We start from the raw sequence: 23,486 nt of genomic DNA, 5'->3' as shown, positions 1-23,486 counted from the left end.
AGGGACATCCTACAGCAACTTATGGAACTGTGCCGGCCACACCTCAGAGCCAGAACAAATAGAGGAGAACTCATCCCAGTGGATACGAAGGTATGTGTAAGCCTGAGAATACTAGCTACAGGTACCTTTCAAAGACCAACTGGGGATATCATTGGGATCTCACAGGCATCAGCATCCAGGGTGCTACACCAGTTCCTGGATGCCATGTTACCACATGCCAATGAGCACATATAATTCCCCCGAATGCAGGAGGAGTTGGCCAGCAATATGCGTCTCTTCCACCGTGTGGCAGAATACCCGGAGGTACTGGGTGCAATAGACTGCATGCACATACACCACCCAGTGAGCAGGGTAGGCACTACATAAACCACAAGGGATACCCTTACATTAACTGCCAGGTCATGTGCAATGCCCAGGGCATTATCATGGATGTGTGTGTTGGCAGCCCTGGAAGCAATCACGACCCCCACATCTGGCATGCCTCACAGCTGTATCAGTTATTTGCCAGAGGGGACATCCCAAATGGCCACATGGTGGGGGATGCTGGCTATGCACTGGAACCGTGGATGATGACTCCCATCAGAAATGCACACACACCCATGCAAGAACGTCATAATGAGACACATGCACAAACCAGAATCATCATAGAGCATGTGTATGGGATGCTGAAATCACGGTTGCGTTGCTTGGACATATCTGGTGGAGCCTTGCAGTACTCCCAAGGCATGTGTGCCTGCATCTTCATAGTGTGTGCCATGCTACACAATATGGTCCTGCGGAAACAGCCCACCACCATTGCCAAGGGCCCCGCAAGCACAGAGGTACTCAAATGACGAACACCCTGAGCCTGACCCAGTAGGCAGATGGAGGGGTGCCCACTATTCCCATGCCTTGGCAAAGAGGGAACATATAGCACACACACTGACAGTATAGGTACCTAGGGACTGACACCTTTCTCCACCTGCACACACAGTAAAAATGGAGTGCACACACACAAGACTACCTGTAATTTGTCATGTATAGCAATCTACTGTGTGCATCCAACATAGGCAGCCCTCAACTATTCCACACACAACTGCAATTGGCACAGGGTAAGTCAACACCTGAACAGTAAATTAAACTATCAGCATATGCAGATACTGTATGTATAGATTCATAGGTAGGTACTTGGCCAACTGCCAGAAGCCATTCATAAGCCCAGCCAAAATGTGTCAGCTTTTGCCACCCCATTGATTCATTAACTGTCCCTCTGTGGAGCAGACCCAATGGTGAGATCGCTGGGGTGCATCTACTGTTCCCCATCCACTCTTCAAGGTTTCTCTTGCAGACTGTTAGTGAGAGGCTCTGTATAATGTAGTTAGGGATGTTGTTCCAAGGTATGGGGAGTGTCTGTGACAGGAATCTGTCCCTCCAGCATCTTCCAGTTATTGCTGTGGCAAGGTTCAGCTGACTACACTGTGTGGCTCACTGTGACATGGATTCCCATAGGTGGAGCATATCCATCAAGCCTAAGTTCGACATGGCTATGTTGACCAGCAAAGATCATCTTTGGGTAAACAAGACGCCACTGAGTAAATCAGGAGTTTATTCAGTCTGGCTGCATAGGCCATATGTTGGAGGACAGTATTCCTCTTGGCAAGGTACATTCATTGACCTCCCAGCTGTTGAAAGTGTCTTCTGAGGTACATCCCACATGGGTTATTATACCCTATGATGGGACTGATGAGTGATGAGTAAAGGGGCACTATAACCCCAGTATGCCTATATCGGAATCCTTTAGTAATCAGATCGCCTACAAAGAAGGATGTCCTAACTATTGCGGGGATATGATTGCCAAAGGGGAGATCACTATCTACCTTAGTCCCCAGATTCCCCATTACCTCATCCGTATTAAAGTGGCTGCCACTTATGTGTTAATATGTGGGTGCTTAATATTCCACAATGGAATAACAATGCAGTTAGTGGCACTTGGCTGGAGGTCGTGACATTGACACCCTGTGACATTCTCTGTGAGGCCCCTTAAGGGATGTCTGTGTCAGCTGGACTATCAATCATGGCTCTCAGTTCACAGTCATTGCCAGACATGGTCTGCCATAGTCCATCTGTGTTTGCCTGTACCTCTGAGATGTATATGCCAAACAGTACGGCTCCCAGAACTGAGTCCTGTGGGACACCAGTCATGACTAGTCAAGAGTTGTACCTGGAGACTGCTAGTCATACCTTGTGGGTTCTGTGTGTAAGCCCATTGGCAACCCAACCTGTGATGTATGGGTGTATGTACAGGCTGGTGTGTTTATCAATACTACCTGAGTGGGGCACCATTTCAAAAACTTTGGTGAGGTCCAGGTAGTATGTGTGAACCACCTCCCCCATTATCTAACATCTTGGTGACTGTATGTAAGATGTCAAACAGGTTCAGTAGGCATGAACTGTACCCAACCAAGTTGATATGGGTTGGGTCACATGTTCGGAGGTTACCAATGTCTTTGTTAATGAGTGCAACGAGGATGCGAACCATACCATTGCAGACCAAACTAGTCAGGTATATGGGGGTGGTAGTTACCATGGTCAGTTGTGATTCCACCTTGATGGAGTGGAATAACCGTTGCCACACACCATTGTATGGGCATGTAGCCTGTAGAGAGGCTGAGGTTGGAAAGCTTAATTAGGTGGGGGGTCAGGTTGTCTTGTACTGTTTGCAAGATGCAGTCTGGGACAACATCTGCCTCCAATGATGCTATGTTCTGCTGTTAGAGAGGGCCATATATACCTGTGTGTCTCTGATGTGTGGGATACTGTACCTTTCGGGTAGTGTTGTGGGCTCTTTAGGGGGTGAGGTATGCAGTGAATGTATCTGCAAGGATGTTGGTGATATCAGTAGGGTCAGCATATTTTGTGCTATATTTCACCAGCAAAGTGCAAATCTGTGTGTCACCACTTAGATCCTTGACATAGCCAAAGAAGGCTTTGTGGTTATCTTTCGAATCCTTGCATATTCTCCTGCGGATGTTAGCCTTGAATGATGTCATGAGGGACATACTTATCATACTAATAGTGGTCACAGATGTCTGCCTTTTGTGGAATTTGCTGTTTGTCTGGAACACTGTCCTACTTCTGTAGTATAACATGTTTATTGCAGACATCCACCAGACTGGCGTCCTTGTCTAGGAGGAGTTAGTCTTGGTTTACCAGTGATGGCACGATCCATACATCCATGTAGGTGCTTATAGACTGCATTTTTAAATTGGTGTGCATCTTGAGCAGTGTTTCCTCTTAGCATGGGGGCTGTGAAACCTCCCACTCCTGTCACTAGTAGTGTAAATTTAGCTGTAGGAAAGGTATACACTGTGGTATCAGTGGGTGGCAGAAATGCTTGTGTGTGGAAACAGTGAATAGTGCATGGTCAGATCTAACCAGTGACTGGTTAACCTCCGCTGTGGTGCACCTGTTGCCCACATTGGTGATGACCACTTCTCATAGTATCCACCCCTCATTAGAGAGGTTGCCACCTGATACAGGGCATATGATATGATAAATTCCAGAAAGCTCTGGGCCTGGAAGTGAGTACTGGATTACGTTTCCCAGTTAATGGTATGGTAGTTGATATCGATCAATGCCAGGATGTGCTTTAGGACTGTCATGTTTTCCACTGTCTCCAGGTAGGTAGAATGGTGGACCTGGGTCATGGATGGTGATCCGTAACAGGCCACAGTTTACATTGGAGTTGTGGCTGATGATAGTTGCACATGGATGATCTCAGAGGTATTATGCTGCCCCACTAAACTGGCGGTGTAGGTATCCCTGATGAATATGGAAACAGCCCCTCCATGTCTGTGTCAGTCCATGTTCTGTGGCTGAAATGCATTGTATGGGTTGTAGACTGGTAGTGCTGGTGTGCTCTCAGGAGCCTTAAGACAGATCTCAGTTACTGCACAGATGTTGATGTTGTCCATTCTGAGGAGTGCTGTGAGTGCATGCATGTTGTGATCACAACCGCTGGTGTTGAGTAGCATAACCCTCATTGAATCTGCTATTGTGCCATTTACAGAGCTGGTATTCACCTTCGAGACTCTCCTAAATAAGGCACCATGGGGGCACCAATAACCTTGGACAATATTCCAATGCCTAAGGCTGACACATAGACCGGTCTTTTATCATTGCATGCATGTTCCCCACCTGTGCTTCTTATTCATCTCTCCTGCAGGTAACCTAGAAAGACTTAAACTTATACAAGTCTTCTAGTTTCTAAGATAGGCTTTTGGAGTGACTAAGTATCAGTGTTCTGTATGTTCTTGCTGTACTTAACTGTTTCCTGACTACATGGTGATTTCTCACTGAATATTGTGATCTGAAGATCTGTTTATTCACATATTATGGCTGTGGTGGCCTGCACTTTGGAGGTTCACAGATAGCCTACTACCTATCTGCTGCAGTGTGCCGGCTTTCTCCGCACCATTCATGAAGTAACTGAGCCTCTGTCAAGCATAGCCAATGAAACAATTCCAGGCAGAGTTGCTGGAAGCTGTTGAAGACTGGGGTTGTGGAGGGTGATAGGGGCACATAGTGATCTAAAGAAGGCATTTTAATGTGACAGTTCAACACCATTCAATTTTCCCAACAGGTCTTGCAGCTATCAAACTGGACAGGCTCCCCCACCCCCTGGCTGTATGGTTCTAGGACACATGATCCTTGGGGTGTATATTCTGTTACCCATTCACACAACAAGGTTTCCCTTGATGTGGGTCAGTGAGGGGTTATGCCTAATGTAGTTAAGAATGTAATGTATTGTCTCACAGTACATTTGTTATATGTTGTTATTTCAAGAGTAAGTGAAGCTCAGTGAGTTTGGGGGCCTCCGCCCTTTGCTTAGCCTAGCTTACACATAGAAATTATCTAAATAGGAAATAGGCAGAAGCAGAATTAATGTCAACAGTGTAATGGTTACAGCATCTGCATAGTATCTGTGCATTCGAGGTTCCAATCCCAATAAAAGCAGGGATGTTTATCATGTTCAAAAGTATACCTTAACCACAGCTTGCATATATAGGTAGTAATCATCTGTATAATAAACATTCAAAACACCCATATAAACCCATGTGTGCTGGAGGGTACAGTCAACAGAGGATGTAATGTTATGTCAGCACATAGAGAGATGTTACATCATTGACATATCCTGAGTAGTTAGCGGATGTGGCCGTGTTTGAGGGCATAGGTTATATGTTACAAAGTTTGTTTAACTGTGTTTAACCGCTGCTATAATGTCACACAAACACTTTTAAACATACTTAAACATACTTAAACATACTTACATACTGCTTAAATGAGCCTTATTTTGGAGTAAAAAACATTTGTAAAGCATCGCAGGTGTTGAACCCTGGACCATGAACGCTATAGCCATGGGACTTACCACTAAGCCATCTGAGCTGTATACATGTTTCATGGTCTTGAGACTACACTTTATACCATATGCATTTCACTGTAATGATCACAAATGGGACAGTCAATTTGTGTACATATGTATAGTACATTGTAATGTACTGTAGTTTGTGAACCAACACATTCCAGTCTACATATGTTTTACTGTTACATATTAATACAATATATATATATATATAGATATATATATATATATATATCTATATATATATATATATATATATATATATATATATATATATATATATATATATATATATATATATATATATATATATATATATATATATATATATACATACATATAGCTATATGAATGTCAATGATGTCTGCACATATATATATATATATATATATATATATATATATATATATATATATTATACAGTTACATCAATAGTCATATATATATATATATATATATATAAACATCTATGAACTAAAGGTTTATAGTGCCTGAATATTTGAACTGTATCTTATTGAAATTGGTACACCTTGTTTGCTGTAGCATAGACTAGATCCAGGCCTGCTGAATCTAGCTTTGTTTATATGCTTGTTGTTTGTTTGCTTGTTATTTCCTGGAATGCTAATTCCACCTAATACTGTGACTTCTCAGCTTCTGTGGATCACTAGTGATATCTGCATTGCTTACTGTACTTATTTCCTTGTTTCACTTGAAAGAAAGTTACTGTTTGTCATTTTTGCATTTAAGTTACCTGTAACACATTGCACTTAAGTTACCTGGCACTTGCTCGCTAAAGCAATTATATAAGTCAGCACTAAAAATTAAAAGCACTACAGCCTCACTCCCCACTGGCCCTTGTTTTCAATTATTAAGGGATTCCCAATATTATTCTAGCATGTCCAAAGGTCAGTTGTCAATCTTGACTCCGGTGCAGCTGGTGAATCTGGGAATCTTGAGGCAATGTTACAACTGCCTCATGTACACAGACAACCCTCTCCTCCTCCCAACAAATTCCAACACATGTGAGAGATGCAATCATATAACCAAACTGGAGGCTAAGCTCTCTCAACTCAGTACTGGCATAACCAGTCAGGAAAAGAAGGAAACCACACTCACTACAATTCCAGTCTCACATAGACCTACCACGACAGCAAACCAAACACATAATCCCACAAAAACATACTCAGAGGCTCTAAATAAAGTTCTGCCTAAGCAGCACAGTGCTCCAAAGCAGACACCCAAGCAACCGCTACCCCAAAACAAAACACGTACAACACATATCTCACAAAGCCAGTGTGCCGAACAGTCACAGCCCTTAAGACTAAACAACACACCTGATACACTTGTAATAGATGACTCTATCATCAGGCACACTGACGTCCTGCTCACCAGGCTGAAAAAGAAGAGGGTCACGGTGAGCAGCCTGTCAAGCACTAGGATCCGCCACATAACACAAGCACTCAGGTTACTCCAAGGCAAGTACAAATATGGCTCAGTCATTGTCCATGCTGGTGTGAATGACCTGAGATGTACCTCCCTGGACTACATGAAAAGAGACATAAAGGAGCTCTCTGAGCATGTAGCCCAGGCCGGTATGACCCTGACCTTGAGTAGCATCTTACCCTCACCAAGAATGATGCATCAATATGAAGACAAGATGATCAATTTCAACAATTGGCTTAAGTACTGGTGTCATTCAAAGGGGATCCAATGCCTGTCAGCTTGGGATGATATGCTCGACAAGCCACGATGCTTCGCTAGGGGCGGCTTGCACCTGTCACCCATGGGCTTTCGGATATTGGCAAAGGCTCTTGCTACCCCCATAGTGTCTTTTTTAGGCAAGGCTCAAAAGACAAACCCACCTCCATAGGTATCACAAGGGATAAGAAACTAAGAGTAATGCTACTCAACGCCAGAAGTCTAAACCTCAAGATGCATGCACTCGAAACTCTCCTTAGCATGGAGAACATTGATATCTGTGCAGTAACAGAAACTTGGTTCAGGGCTCCAGAGAGCACCCCAGCACTACCAGGTTATACCTCATACCATGCTTTTTGGCCCCAAAATGTGGACTGAACCACAAAAGGAGGGGGAGTATCGATATTCATCAAAGATACCCACACCTCCAGGTTGGTGGCAAATCACGAAGCATCAGAGACTATCCATGTGCAACTAACAGTGGGTAAAACTGCCTTCCAGTTTATAGCCTGCTACAGACCACCCTCCCAAACCCAGGAACCCCACTCGGCCTTTCTGAGAACACTGGAAAATATGAAGGTCTCGCCAAACACCATTATATTGGACGACTTCAACTACCCAAACATAGACTGGGAGCATTACTCTAGCTCCAACACCCTACCCCAAAGGTTCCTAGAATTTATAAACTTGTTACCACTCCCACAAGAGGGGAAAACATGCTGGACCTGATCATCACCAACATGGGGACTCTATGCTCCAGACCAGAAGTGTATCTCTCACTGGTAAGATCAGACCATAAACTAATCTCATCCCGACCCCACCCCCTGCCCAGAAAACCACAGTGAAAAACTTCTCTAAAGCAAATTTCACACTCCTCAAAACCGAGGTGGAATCTTTCAAAGCCCCTGGGCCTGTGGAAAATATGGCCCAGACAGCAGAATCCTTTATAAACGCATTCTATGAACACATTCAGAAAGGCTTGAATCATGCGATCCCAAATAAAACCAAGACCCAATCCTCCAAAGGCAGACGTCCTGTCTGGTGGACCCCAGCCATAAACAAACTATACAATAGAAGGAGGAAGCTACTAAATGATAGAGCAAAATCCCAAAAAGGGGAGGCATCACTGATCAGTATTAGCAAAAAACTACGGGCACTCATAAAATTGTCTAAGGCCAGCTTCGAGAGAAAAATTGCACAGGACACTAAGGATAACCACAAGGCTTTCTTTAGTTATGTTAGGAACCTGGGTGGTAATTCCCAGATATGCTCAGAATTAGTTCAAAATGACAAAAAATACACTGAACCCACACACATTGCCAACATCCTAGCTGACAGGTTCAGCGCAAACTTCTCACCCCCCCCTCCCCACCAAAAGGGCAAATATCTATCCCAGCAGAGTGCTTCCCCCCTGACATCTCAGATGCTCAGGTAAGAGCCGCTTTCTCCAAAGCAAAAAACACAGCAGCAATGGGACCATACGGTGTCCCGGGTTGCATCCTACATGAGCTCCAAGAAGAGCTAAACCCAAACATAAAACTACTGTTCAGTCTCAGCCTTACTACAGGATATGTGCCCAAAGAGTGGCGTGCAGCAACAGTGGTCCCTCTCCATAAAGGTGGTGCCTCAACGGATCCTGGAAACTATCGCCCCATAAGCCTGACTAGCTTGGTCTGCAAAGCTATGGAAAGGATCATCATGGACCTCATAAATAAAGATATTGAGGACATACAGACACTGGATCATACCCAGTTCGGCTTTGTTAAGGGCAGATCATGCCTCTTAAACCTGGTTGATTTCTTTGAATAAGTCACCAAGGCCATTGATGAGGGGAAGGTGGTCCACACAGCCTACCTGGACCTCGCAAAAGCCTTCGATACAATACCCCACTCGGGCATTATAGATAAGCTCACCAGCTTAAATATAACCCCCTATGTCACTAGATGCATTGCAAACTGGCTCAAGGACAGAACCCACATGGTTAGAATTGCTGGAGCCATGTCAGACTCCAAACCAGTTACAAGTCGTGTCCCACAAGGCTCAGTCCTGGGACCTCTCTTGTTCGGTATATATTTCTCGAAGGTACAGGCCAACACGGAAGGACTGTGGCTGACCAAGTTCGCAGAAAACTGCAAACTGGGCGCCATAATCGACTCTCCAGCTGACACAAGCATCCTCCAAAAGGGCCTCATAGAAACAGACAACTGGTGCCAGAGCCATGGCCTCAAGCTAAATGCCAAGAAGTGTATAGTCATCCCCTTTGGCAAAAACAAAGTGCCCACAAATTACCACATAGGTGGTAATCCATTAAGTACAGAAGAAGTAATTAGGGACCTGGGGACCCAAGTTGATAGCAATCTCTCATTTGACAACCATGTGGCCAGAGTGGTTAGAAAAACATTTTATATAGCCCACCTTATCATGAAGGGATTCACATCTAGATCAGGGGAGGTCATCGTGCCTCTTTACTCATCCCTCATCAGGCCCATAATTGAGTACAATGCCCCTTTTGGGATGTACCTTACCAGAAACATGCAGCAACTGGAAAGACCCCCAAAATACCTCACCAATAGGATCAAAGGGCTCAAACAGATGCCATATGCTGCCCGGTTAAAGAAACTCCAGCTCTACTCAGTGGCATACTGCCTGTTCAGAGGCGATCTGTGCCTGACGTATAAAGCCATGTCCAACCCGGAATTAATAGACATGCTGCACCTCAGAAAATCCAAATCCCATCGAGCTACGTGCTCGAGAGACTTGAACCTCAGCACTGAAATAAATAGGACATGCTGGAGGGACAGATTCATAACCCAGAGGCTCCCTTAACTCTGGATTAAAATCCCAGTCCAGGTTAGGCAGAGTCCCTCATTGACTCTCTTCAAGAGGAATCTTAATGAGTGGATGGGAGATCGTAGGTTTACCCCGGGTATCACTTCTGTGTCACTGTTAGACAGAGGCACAGTATACTAACCTCGAAAAAGGGCATAGCAAAATAAATTTAAAATTGGTGGCGAAAGCCAAACACATTCTGGCTAGGCTTATAAATGCCCTAGGGCAGATAGCCTAGTATGAACCTATGAACCTATGAACACACTTCATGACACAGAAGCACTCCAAAGGAATTGGAGTGTACACAAAACACATGCAGCTCCGGTATTATAACAATTAATATTAAGCTAATTCACCATAGAAGTGGTGGTTGTTGTGTATGTGAAGCATGCAGTGGGGGGAGAATGATAGGTAATGCAATCATGCATCAAGGATGGCCGGGATCGGATGTCAAATAAATGAACTGGAGGGGTATACATGGAGTATGGGGACCATATAAAAAGGACAAAAAACAAGAACCTTTCTCATTCGTAATACACCCTGTCATGTCACATTGCAACACCTAATTTCACAAACATATGAACATTAACATGTATCAGACATATGTACACCAACTGACTGTCTCATTTGTTTTCAGTAGTGAGGAATGTCTGTAGTAAAATGTATATTCTAAACACCATAACATTTGTACATATCTCAGATGCGTTAGTGGTAAAGTCAGTGACTATGGAGTTCATGATCCTGGGTTCAAGACCTGCAAGCGCTATTAAGTTATTTTGAGGGCCAGAATAAAAGCTGTTGGATGTAGGTGGATTAACGCACTCTTAAGCAGTTGTAAGTGAGTTTCCATGGGTTTGCTCGACGGTAAGTGGCGCTTAAACATGGTAAATGGATAAGCACTTCACAGGTTTAACCTTTGCTTAACATCACGCAGGCCACAGGCAAACCTGCTTACAACCACGTAAATGTGTGTTATTCACATTTTCCCTACCAGTGCCTACTCTGAGAGGTAAAATAATAACACCTTCCAGGATTAGAACCCGCAACCATGTACTACATCCTCAGAGTAACCTAACACTAAGCTACCTGGGATGTACCAATCCCAGTTGTGTTTGTAAACAGGTTAAAACACAAGAGGGAGGAATGTGTTGAAATAGTACAACCCGCCATGTACCCAATTAAAGGTGTATGCTCATATATATATATATATATATATATATATATATATATATATATATATATGTATATATATATATATATATATATATACATATATGTATATATATATATATATATATATATATATATATATATATATATATATATATATATACAGAGAGAGAGAGCTAGAGATACATAGAGACATGTCAATATATACAGGTCTACATACATACATATATATATATATATATATATATATATATATATATATATATTGATATATATATATATATATATATATATAGATAGATATATTGATAGGTTAAAATATCTACACATCTATGGAGATACAAATAAATGTATGCAATAATATTTATATATATATATATATATATATATATATATATATATATATATATATATATATATATATATACATACATATATATATATATATATATATATATATATATATAAATACATATATATATATATATATATATATATATATATATATATATATATATATACATATATATATTTACACACACACACACACACACACACACACACACACATACATACATGTCTGTAGACAGCATCCGGTGTTCATATCTGAGTATAACATGGGCCATAGCAATTACACATTCTGACCCCCCCCAAAAAAAAAATTATGAACATAACATATGAAGAGTATATGCCAATACACTATTACAGATATGTTCTATGGACACAGTCATCAACACAACTGCAATGACTGTAAATATCCATGGCAGAAATACACAGCTTTAATTTTGCAAAACTTTATTATATTCCAATGTATTGCCAAAAGGATTCAAGGACTAACGGTACCTGCATGCTATACAGGAAGCATTTAACAGTGCCTTAATGAATCAGTCTGCAATTACCATAGTATTAGTCCACTAATGGATAGGTGTTCACATAGGGAAAGAACACCCACACACATATAGACGTTGTATAAAACACAACTGCATGTGCTATGTACACCCAGCAACATCTACCTCACAACCAAAATAATTACTTCAATACATACTGTCATACCATATCCAGTTATTCAACTACTGTACAACATCTGCTGAAACCTTAACATATCTGGACACAGACATACTAACATGGCCCTATCTGAAATAGTTGCTGTTATACAATTGAACAGCTGCTGATGTAACAGGGTTTGTATGAACTAATCCCGTTTCAGAGGGTTGAAACTTTCATACACCAGGAAGTGTTACAGAGTACTGATTATCAGCACGGTATGATACACAGTAACACCAAACTAAATATGTTTGGTAAGCACACTGTAAACCCCCTAATATTATATGCATAGCTATGCAGCCTTGAGCTGGTCAAACAACCTGGCCAGACTGAAACATATGCAGAAGTATTAGGTACAGACAAACCCTGCAGAAGTGGCAATGTTCAGAAATATAACAGCAGTACTCACATTTAGACCAAATCCTCTAGGCATTACGCATAATGTAATACTGTTTGTCTCCATACAGCTGTTGCAATAGATTCCAAAAAACACTTCCACACTGTCTTTCTCACAAGTAAGGCAAAGGGACAACGCCCAATTGTGTACTCAATTATACTCCACTGTAGCCATGGTATTGTCTAAGGCAGTAGCAGCGCAGCTGATGTACATGTAATTAGCTACTTAGTAACACCAGTTGGTTATCGGTATAGCACATGTTACTGATCTGTAACTATAAAAGGTTGCCTTGTCACACATTCAAACCATCTGTATCTACCTGTAGAACAGTACAAACCACTGAAAGACGAACTGCAAATGAGTATTATACTAGTCAATAACACCTCCAATTACTAAGAAGGTATGTATAACATGTAGTATGTCTGTGTATGTAGTACCTGTTCTGTAAGAATTACATTGTAATCAATGCATATAGTGGAAATAGCTATCTTGTAGTGATGTATTGTTGAGCAGTAGTAATGCTTGTTGTATTCTATGTGTGTACTGCTGTAGGTCACAAAGCCAACTCCGCATACACCACAAGGGTTGATATGGGCTTGGAACCCACCTATTCGCTTCCAGCCACTGTCAGTGTCAGGATTGGTCCAGCAAGTATGTGCTATAACAGGGGATAGTATATGTCGATATATTGTAACAGTCGACATATGTATGGGTGTATAAGTAAGATGAACATGGTAAAGGTGAGCTTACCATGCAAATATGGTGTGCATTGTGGGATATTGTGCCAATAACTGTGTAATGTACAGTATTTTAGGCAGATCTGTATTCTATTCTTCATAGCAGTTCTGTTATGTTATGCAAACAGTAATTATGTCTATATGTCTATTGGCAATTACAATACTCAGTAACAGGATACATATCATTTGTATTAATCTGAGAGTTTAGTAGCATGATAGCAAAGATAATTGGAAGAGCCAGGTAACTATCCATGCACATAACACATGTAATATCCACAAATATTTACACGTGAGCATCACTGTCTAAAACATCTTCATAAGCAATATGTAAACTAAATACAGTACTTGGTAGTTGTAGTACTAAATACTCATACAGGCATGTCCACTAGTCAGCTACTGGTGTTTACTAATGTCAGCTTTGTGTATGTGACCATCCTGGGGAAATGTAATCGCTATGCCATGAACACTGCCAAACCCACCTAACACCATGCCCCACACATTGTTTGAGATGCAGCTACAAGGGAAAGCTGGAAGGCAGCCCAGTCTACAGCCATGACTGGACTGGACATTTGTGAGGTGTAGGTTAACACATGCATCTCATCAATACAACCAACACATACCCTTACCAGAACACAGTAAAGACATCCACACACACTACCAGAAATCACACACATTCACAGACACTTCTATCTGGCCAAACAAGTGACCTCCCAAGCTGAAAGAGACAGACACTGAAATACACAAACTGTATGACATAGTTTGCATAATTGTGCCACACCTCAGAACACATGGCTGGAAACATGTCCAACAGTACTCATTTGTGAATGCAAACTCTAGCACTGTGTTACACACCAACCTTTATGAGGGCATACATACTGTCAGCTGCCTGTCTGCCATGATTAGCCACCTATCCATACACTTAGACCACCTTTTGAACTATACACATGGCTCTGGCATAATCCATGTTGTTGTGCAGGACCTGTGATGCAATAGCCTGGACTGCATGGAAACACATGTTTCAAGGCCTGGGTAGCATTCTGCCATTGGCCATAATGATACTGCAGTACAGAGACAAAATGATTGTATTCCACAATTGTCTAGTGTAGTGGTGCAAGTCAAAGGGTATCCAGTATCTATCTGCCTGGGATAACATGGTTGACAGACCATGATGCTTTGCCAGACAGGTCCTGCACCTGTCACCCCTGGGAATCTGGATACTGCCTAGGGTTTTTGCTTCTCCTATAGTGCCTTCATCATGTACAGTTCAAGTGAAGGTCCACTGCTGTTACAGGGACAGCCAAGCAATAAATTGTGGGTCTCGCTACACAATGATACATGTCAGAAACACTATATGGACACACATATGTCAATCCCTAACATGAAGAACATATCTGTGCAGTGGCTGAGACATGTTTCAATGCTCCGGAGAGCACACCTGCATGACCATGTTATAACACATACCTCACCTCTTGCCCATTATCCTTTATTGGAACACACGGGCCGCAGGTGTGTCCATATTCCTGAAGGATATGTACACCCCCACGGTAGTTGCACTTGCATAACTTCAGATGCATTATGCTGAGCAACTACCTTTGTGCCAAAGTGGAATTCAGATTGCACCTTGAGACAGATCACCCACCATGCCGCGGATTTCCCAACTGTCATAATGTGCTGTAATGGGGAAGATTAGGTCTGAGACAGAACCATAATAATGGCTACTCTCAACTATTCCATTATGAACTGGGAAGACTCCTCATGTACCAACACCTGCGCTCAATGCATGTTGGATTCCATCGACCCAATGACCTGGATCACAGTAGTCACACAAACAGGGCTAACAGTATGCTACACATAGTCAGTCTCCAATACCAATGTTATGTTTCCTAAGAGCAGAGTGGTGACTGTCATGGCACCCATGCAGCTGGACAATGCATGTGCATATGCAGAATCCTACACAAATGAACCTTAAGCAGTCACATACGTGCAGTGATTGTGCCATTGAAACAGAACCAGGATTCAACCAAACACAAACAAGAAGGCAAACTGGTGATACCATGCTTTAAACTGTACCACTGAAGTTAGTAACTGTTGCAAGAGTGAACACACATGAGTGTAGGTGATCCCTGGTCAGCCTCAGTAAGATGCAGATACACCATATAAAACCACACAAAGCTACTGTGAAACTAATCAGCCACATATTATGAGGCCAAGCACAGAGCATTCTATAGCTGTGTCATTAATAGTAATGGCAACGGCAAGGCCTGCTGTGCTGCACAGCACTATGGCATGGGAAGTACTGCGCCTACATAAATAGCACCTGTTCATCCAGATAGAGTCTTGCAGAACCTAAACCCACTCCCACCCCCCCCCCCCCCAACAGGTACACTTAGTAATATATCCATGTACACTACAGGGTCCCTGTAATAACGACTATGCAGGTACAAGCTGCACTCTTTATAGCCATACATATATCTTTCATGGGACCTGTAAACATCCCAGGGTGTATCCTACACAAATGTAAGAACAATCAGCTATCCACATACACATCATGTTTAATCAGAGCTCCATATCAGGCTGTGTACACTCCGAATGGTGCACAGCAACAGTTATCACACCCCACAAAGGGGAAGACACCACTGATAATGGGAAATAGTGCACAACTACCCTGCTGAGTCTGGTCTGTAAAGCCATGCACCGTGATCAACGTATTTGATGTACTCGGTACAGATGTAGATGTACTCAGTACAGATGTCGATGACAGTAGGGTTGATTCACTCTGCATATCATGACCTTGCTAGGTCAAAAAACACCATCACCTATAGTGTGTTCCAGCTACACTCAGTAAACTAGGTGTATATTCCTATGTCACAGGAGTGGTTAGCAACTGGACCACTGACAGGACCAACATTACAGAAGGTGTCTGACTAATACACACACATCAAACCAGTGCCAGCCACAGTACTACATGGTTCATTCCTGGTACACCCCCTCTTTGTTATCTATACCACACAGACTAACACAGAAGGCATTAGCCTATTGATGTTTGCAAATGACTATGAACTAGGAGCAATAGTTGATTCAATGTGTGCTGTGTTCAACATACAGAAAGGCCTTAGTGTGTCAGATGTGTGGTGTTTGCCGTATGACCACAATCTGACAGCTAAATATTGCATTGTCATCCTCTATGTTACAAACCCTGTACCCATGAACTACCACCTAGGCAGGGGTCAACATAATGGCAACTGTGTGTATGGTACGCAGCTGGACAGTACTCTTTCCTTTGATAGTTACTTCATTACACCAGACAGGTAGTTGTATGTGGCACCCCGAATCATGACAGGGTGCTATCCAGGAATATAGAAATAATTGCTCAGCCATACTCAACACCCATGTGACCCATAATAGATCACATATTTCCTTTTAGGGTGATTTCTCATGTGTAGATGGCCTACACTGCCATTTCCAATCCCTAGCTGCACTATGTAGCATGCAGCCTACCCTGAATAAAGCCATGTCCAACCCAGAGGTGTTGGACATGCTACACTTAACACATCCTGATCCCAAATAAACACATGATTCACGAACATCCACCTTTGTAGTACAAGGATCACAACATGCCTGACAGATCTCTATCCAATACACTTAACATACTCTTGCCATACTATGCATCCCAGTCCAGCAAAGCTGCACATCACCCCTCTCTGTGATATGGTGTGATGACCGCATGCCAAATATATCAGTAACCCTGTGGATCAGTTCTTTGCCACTGCTTGAACTGGTCACTGAAACTTACCTCTCTGTTGCCTACAGTTAGGTAACCTGTCTGGCTAGGCTCAAACGGTCCAGGGCATATAGCCTACTAGATCACTATGACCATACATGCTATAGTTGATATCCAACCCTGCAAATACCATCAAGCTAGCTATTGTCCCATGTGTCACACATGTGCAACACAAGCAATACATGGCAGGATGCTACACAGCTGTACAGTGCCATGTAGTTGTATATGGCAAAACACATACATGCTTGCAAGTCTGCAGGGTCACAGATCATGTCTCTAATGGCTATGTATGACTATATATGTGACATATGCACAGTATTAAGGTCGATTGCATTAATGTGAACACATCCAGGCATGTGCTGATAGGTAAAGACAGTAGTACAGGCAAACAGACATGCCCACGTCAAGACAACATCCACATGGAGTATGAGCAATGTCATCACATGACACACACATAACATATATGGTGATAACAACACATCACCAGTAAGTGTCAAATGTGTGTGACTTATACATGTCAGTGGTGTTAGTGTCATGTATATTTGCAATAATAATAAATGGGATACACATATATGTTCAGCTGTACTTCTGTACTTCTTTGTGAGTTACTGTGACCTGTCTCCATCATTATGTCTTCCAGTTATGCCATGTAGCAGGCTGCCAGTGTACAGCCACTTGGAGGATGAGGTCCTCATCCCATACCTCCTCAACAACCATACAACACTCTTCAGCCATGTGCCACAGGATGCATTGCAGCAGGATGCCCTGTGGGAGGAACTCTGCAGGAGGGTAAATGATGTTGGCAGTCACAATCGCACCTATCAGCAGGAGCACTGACACTGGACTGACCTCATAAGATGGGCAAGCAGTATGCCAATGCAATCACCAGGGAACAAAGTGCAACAGGTGGGGGGCCACTCATCCAGCCCCCACTCACACGTACCGAGGAGCTACTGGCCAACCTGGGGACACCTGCAGACCTCCATCCACAAGCTTTAGCTGGTATTGTGGAGGTGGGTGTCTCTCAACCAACGAGCCTGGAGTTGCCTGCTAAGTCAGTACTGCACTTATAACACAACTATATTTCACATAGTTACATGTGTTACTGTACAATATATAATGTAACATCATATGCAAGGCATGTATGCACACATGCCACATACTATAGTCTGCTACTCTATGTATGCTCAGATGTGCATACTCCATAGTATAATGTATTGTACTGGCTTATGTGCTAACATGGACATTGCACCCTGTAGCTATCACACAGGTGTGGATAATGATCTTACTGCTGTGACACTCCTTTTTAGGTACCTCTGGCATTGTGCAGCGACAGCAGCCTGTGACAGGTGAGATTGTTATTATTTACCAGGCTTGATAATGCACTGATTATATTAATTGCATGCTATCTGCCATAACACACGCACACATAATGTATGGTGGTCGTGTTAATAGACACTTGTCAGACCTGCAATGCATCACTGTGGTTACCCATGTGAAACAATTGAAAAATATATGAAACACCTACACAGACCTTCCAAACTGTCATTGCCAGATGTGTGGACAACAGTGAATACAATGGTGGAGGTGTGTTTTACTGTAGGGACAGGTACTACATATCAGCAATACACATGTTGGGAATATGAACTGTACTGTACAGAGAGCATATGTGTACACACACGCTAAATGTGTTGGAGCTGGAGTATGACCAGCCCACAGGATGCACCCTTGTAGATTATACTCTTGCTATGAATGTCACACAATGTCATGTGCTATCAGACATGCCCATGACATGTAGTGGGCTGACTGCAACACTGCTCAATTATCCTGCAAAACATGATGTCTCACATCCCAAACATACAACCCTTTGTCTGCATAACCCTGTCCTCAGTGGAGCATATGACATCTATGGCTGTATGTCATATGGGATAACACTGACATGTGAAATAAGATGGCTATCACAACCATTGGACAGAACATGTGTACACATGGCCATGGAGGATAGCCAGAGACATGAAGCAACACACACAGTAGAAGTGATGTACATGTGTGTACACCCTGTTGTACATTGGCTCGACACAATACAACTATGACCTTTGTGTAATAGTGATATTGCATATGTGAAACACTAAACATCATACAGGCCTGTGCACAGCTTGTGTAGGCATAACATGAAACCACCACATAACATGTCTTGAACATTTTGCGTGTGTCACGACATGAAAGCATTCACCTATACAGTATCCAAATACATACATGTGTTGCACAACATACACATACAACTACATCAGGCCACAGATACAGTACATTCACCTTGCTGGTGTCAGACATCACTGTCATGCCTGCTCCTCATGTGTGTGAGGTACACAGATGGCATGTGGGACACAGAGTACTGCTAAGTTAGCCATGTGTGGGCATAGTTGCCAGGCATCAGTAATATGGTTGCAGATGTACAGGGGTATCATCCGTATACCCTTCTGTGACCTGTGTCACACATTCCACATTAGGGTTTAGTGTGTATACACCTCAGTGACGTGGGTCATATTCCACATTAGATATGTATTGTATGTGAACATAGTCATGGCTATGAACTGTGTCAGTAGCTCACACTGTATAGCAATTGTGAAGCCACATGCTGCCCTGCAATGGCTATGCACATCAACTCAATGTGCAGTATGTCACTGCATATTTGTAGGGTGGACAGACAACATTGCATCAGCTGAAGGCCCATGTTAGTATAACACGTCCCTGCATTGGAACGCCATTACCTTACTGTAGATTGAAAAGGACACCATTGTCTTACACATGTATGCATGTTATTCAACATGTCAGCAGAAGACATGTCATACTACATGTGATTGGCAAGGTCATATGCTGCACAGCAGGCCGGTGTACTGTAAACATGTGCTGGTCTGTGGCACTATTGCAATGTAGGGACAGCCATGTCAAACATGTGTGTACAGCCACATGCACAATGTGGTGCCAGTTTTTTTGTAGTTCATGTAGGATGCAGCCAGGGATATTATCAGGTCCCATGGCCATTGTATTCTTGGCTTTGGGCAATGCAGCTTTTATCTGTGCTGCAAAAATGGTGGGTACAAGGTTTCCTTCTGTTATTGTGAGAGGGCCCTTTGGGGGAGGGGTAAAGATGGCACTGAATCTGTTGGCCAGTATGTTGGCTATATCTGTAGGCTCAGTATAGGAGTTGCCATTATGCAATAACTAAGAGCAAATATGGGTATTGCCTTGGAGGTTTTTGATATAGCTATAGAAGACTTTTTTGTTGTTTTTGGTGTCAGCTGCAATTCTGCCTTCATAGCTGGCTTTAAAGGATTTGATAATGGGTCTCAGCTTTTTGTTGAGACTAATAATGGAGGTTTTCCAGTCTTGTGACTTCATTTTTTTCTGCAACAGTTTCTTCTTTCTGTTGTAGAGTTTATTGATAGGTGGGGACCTCCAGATTGGCTTCCTTTTTTTGGAGGAAAGCATCTTAGTTCTGTGGTATGGCAAGGTACATGCATTTGTGTACAAGCTCATATAGTGCATTTGTGTATGATTTGCCAGTCATGCAGCTATTTTCCATTGGCATGGGTGCTGAGAAGTTAGCCACTTCTGTTTTTAGGAGCCCAGAGTTGGCTTTAGAGAAGTTTTTTCAGGGTGGTCACCTTAACGGGGGGTGTAAGTGAGATGGAGATTTCCACGTTGAGCAGTTTGTGCTCGGATTTAACCAGGGAGGAATTGACTATAAGTGTGGAGCAACAGTCTCTCATGTTGGTGATAACCAGGTCAATGATGTTGCTTCTTCTAGTGGGGGTCAGAATGAGCTGGTCCAAGGCATTGGAAGTAATAAATTCTAGAAAGCGTTGGGCCTGTATATTGGTACTTGAATAGTTTTCACAGTTGATGGCAGGGTAGTTGAATTCACCCAGTATGAGAGTATTGGGTTGGACTTTTATAGATTCCATGGTGCTTAGGAACTTGGAGTGAGAATCTAGGGACATGTTTGGGGTTCTGTAGCAGGCTATAACTTGTATCACCATCTTACCCTGTGTTAGTTGTACCTGAAGTATCTCAGATGCATTATGCTGGGCTACCATTCTAGAAGTGTGCATATCCTTTAAGAATATGGAGACACCACTGCCTTTGGAGCTTCCAGCCATATTTTGAGATAGAAAGGTATGAAATGAGTTGTAGCCTGGAGCACAGGGGTACTTTCTGCCTCTTTAAACCAGGTCTGTGTTACAGCACAGATATTGATATTCTCCATTTTGAGGAGAGATTTAAGCGAGTGCATCTTGAGAGTTAGACTTCTAGCATTGAGCATCATGACCCTCAGATTGCATTTGTTTGTAGCTATTACGGTGGAATTTTGGTTTTTGGAACACTGCCTAAAAAAGGCACTATAAGGGTGGCAAGAGCTTTAGCCAGTACCTGGAATCCCAGGGGTGACAGATACAGGCTGTCTCTGGCAAAGTATCGAGGTCTGTCAATCATGTTATCCCAGGCAGACAGATACTGGATCCACTTAGAATTACACCAGAAACTTAACCAATTGTTGATGTCAATCATATTCTGCTTGTACTGTGGTATCATTCTGAGTGACAGTAGAATACTGCTCAGGGCTAGGGTCATAAATGCCTGGGCTCCATAATCTGAGAGTTCCATCACATCTCTTTTCATGTAGTCCAGGGAGGTATGTCTCAGGTCATTCACACCCATATGGACAATGACTGCATCATATTTGTACTTATTGTGGAGTGACCTGAGTGCATGTGTTATGTGGTGGATCCTGGGACCTGTTAGACAATGGAATGTCACCTTCTCCTTGTTCAGTCTAGTGAATGGGACATCCACACACCTGTAGAGGTATGTATGACCAGTGTTGTTAGGGATATCATCTGCAATCTCACTAATGGAATGTTTCTCTCTCTCCCCTGACCCCTTTATTCATTATTGTAATGTATTATTCTGATTTAATATTAACACATTTTGTTAAACTAATTATATTTTGGAAAATGTGGTTGATTATTGTTTTATTATGATTTGATGTTAACATATTTTATTAAACTAACTGCTTGGTTGGCCATATGGTTTACTTCACACTGGCATGCTGTTACCATACTGACTGTTATGCTACATTATGTTGTTTTTCACATAATATACATTAGTATGTATTTCGATTAATAACTATGATGTTCCATTCTGTTAATACTAATAATGGTTTGGTTGTTACTAACTGTAACATATTGCTTTACCTCATGACTTACAGCATGGCAAGGTATGCTGGTTCTGGCTGATCCACCTACCTTGCCTCATCGGTCCTTCGCACCAGATCGCAGCATATCTGGGACTCAGACCAGTGGTGCTCCTTCTGATACCCTGCACTACCAGCAGCATTGGGTAGTACCACCCCAGGGGATGGGGTCCAATCCTCCTCGGGGAGCAGTGGCAGAGGGAGATTGGTCACCCATGATAAGCTACTGGTCCTGCTGCATAGGATAGTCCACTATGGCTATGATCAATGCATGTGCTGGATTGAGGGCATGCTGGCTGATCTGGTGGGGAAACATCACTCTGGTGCCCAGCCTCCATACAGATTCACTCAAGGCAGTGAAGGAGCAGTATTCTGCTTTTAACTGCATATTAAAACTTGAAACGAGACCACAGCTCTGTCTCTTGTGAGTCAGGCAGAAATTAGTACAGGTCAATAGAATAGGTGAGTTAAGGTTAATCATCTGTGAACTAAACCTTCTATTTAAGGGGTAAAATAAAACAATTCAGAGCTTTACTAGAAAGACTCACCCAGACTCTGTTACACATTCCTGTGAGGGAAAGGTTAGTTTGCTTTTTATTTGTTATATTACTTTATTGTCTTTTTCTGTTTTGAATACTGCAATTTGTTTTATTTACCTTGTGTTTACTTGTATTCTCTTTCTAACTGCATATTAAAACTTGAAAAGAGACCACAGCTCTGTCTCTTGTGAGTCAGGCAGAATTTTTCCCCCACCCTCCCACCCAGTTACTGTACCCCCCAGTTACTGTAGTGTTCTTAAACACCACTGTCTTTCTATTTGCCTTCCCCTTACATTAATTTGACCATATGTCTCATTTCCTCTCTGTTTTTACTGGCTTGTGTGAGTAAGCACAAAATTATCATTTTTGTGAAATCACTCCCCTTCAACTATATAAATTTAATGGCCATTCTACAGTATTCCATAGTACCAGAAAACAAAAGTAATCCCCTCCTTTCAATCTATCCTGCGGTTTTAAAAATAGTGACTCTCCACTAAAACTTAACTTTTTAGACAGGTAAAACTTAAGTTACCTACTTTCACATCTAACTCCTCTAGTGCACACTGCAGTGTTTCGGATAAACCATTTTTTTTCATCTTACCTTTAAGCATCATTATGACTAGCACTTGCTTCAAA

Source organism: Protopterus annectens, chromosome 3.part0 (assembly GCF_019279795.1).
Source record: "Protopterus annectens isolate FY-2018-M chromosome 3.part0, PAN1.0, whole genome shotgun sequence".
Lineage (NCBI taxonomy): Eukaryota > Metazoa > Chordata > Ceratodontiformes > Protopteridae > Protopterus > Protopterus annectens.
Note: the sequence above shows the minus strand (reverse complement) of the source record.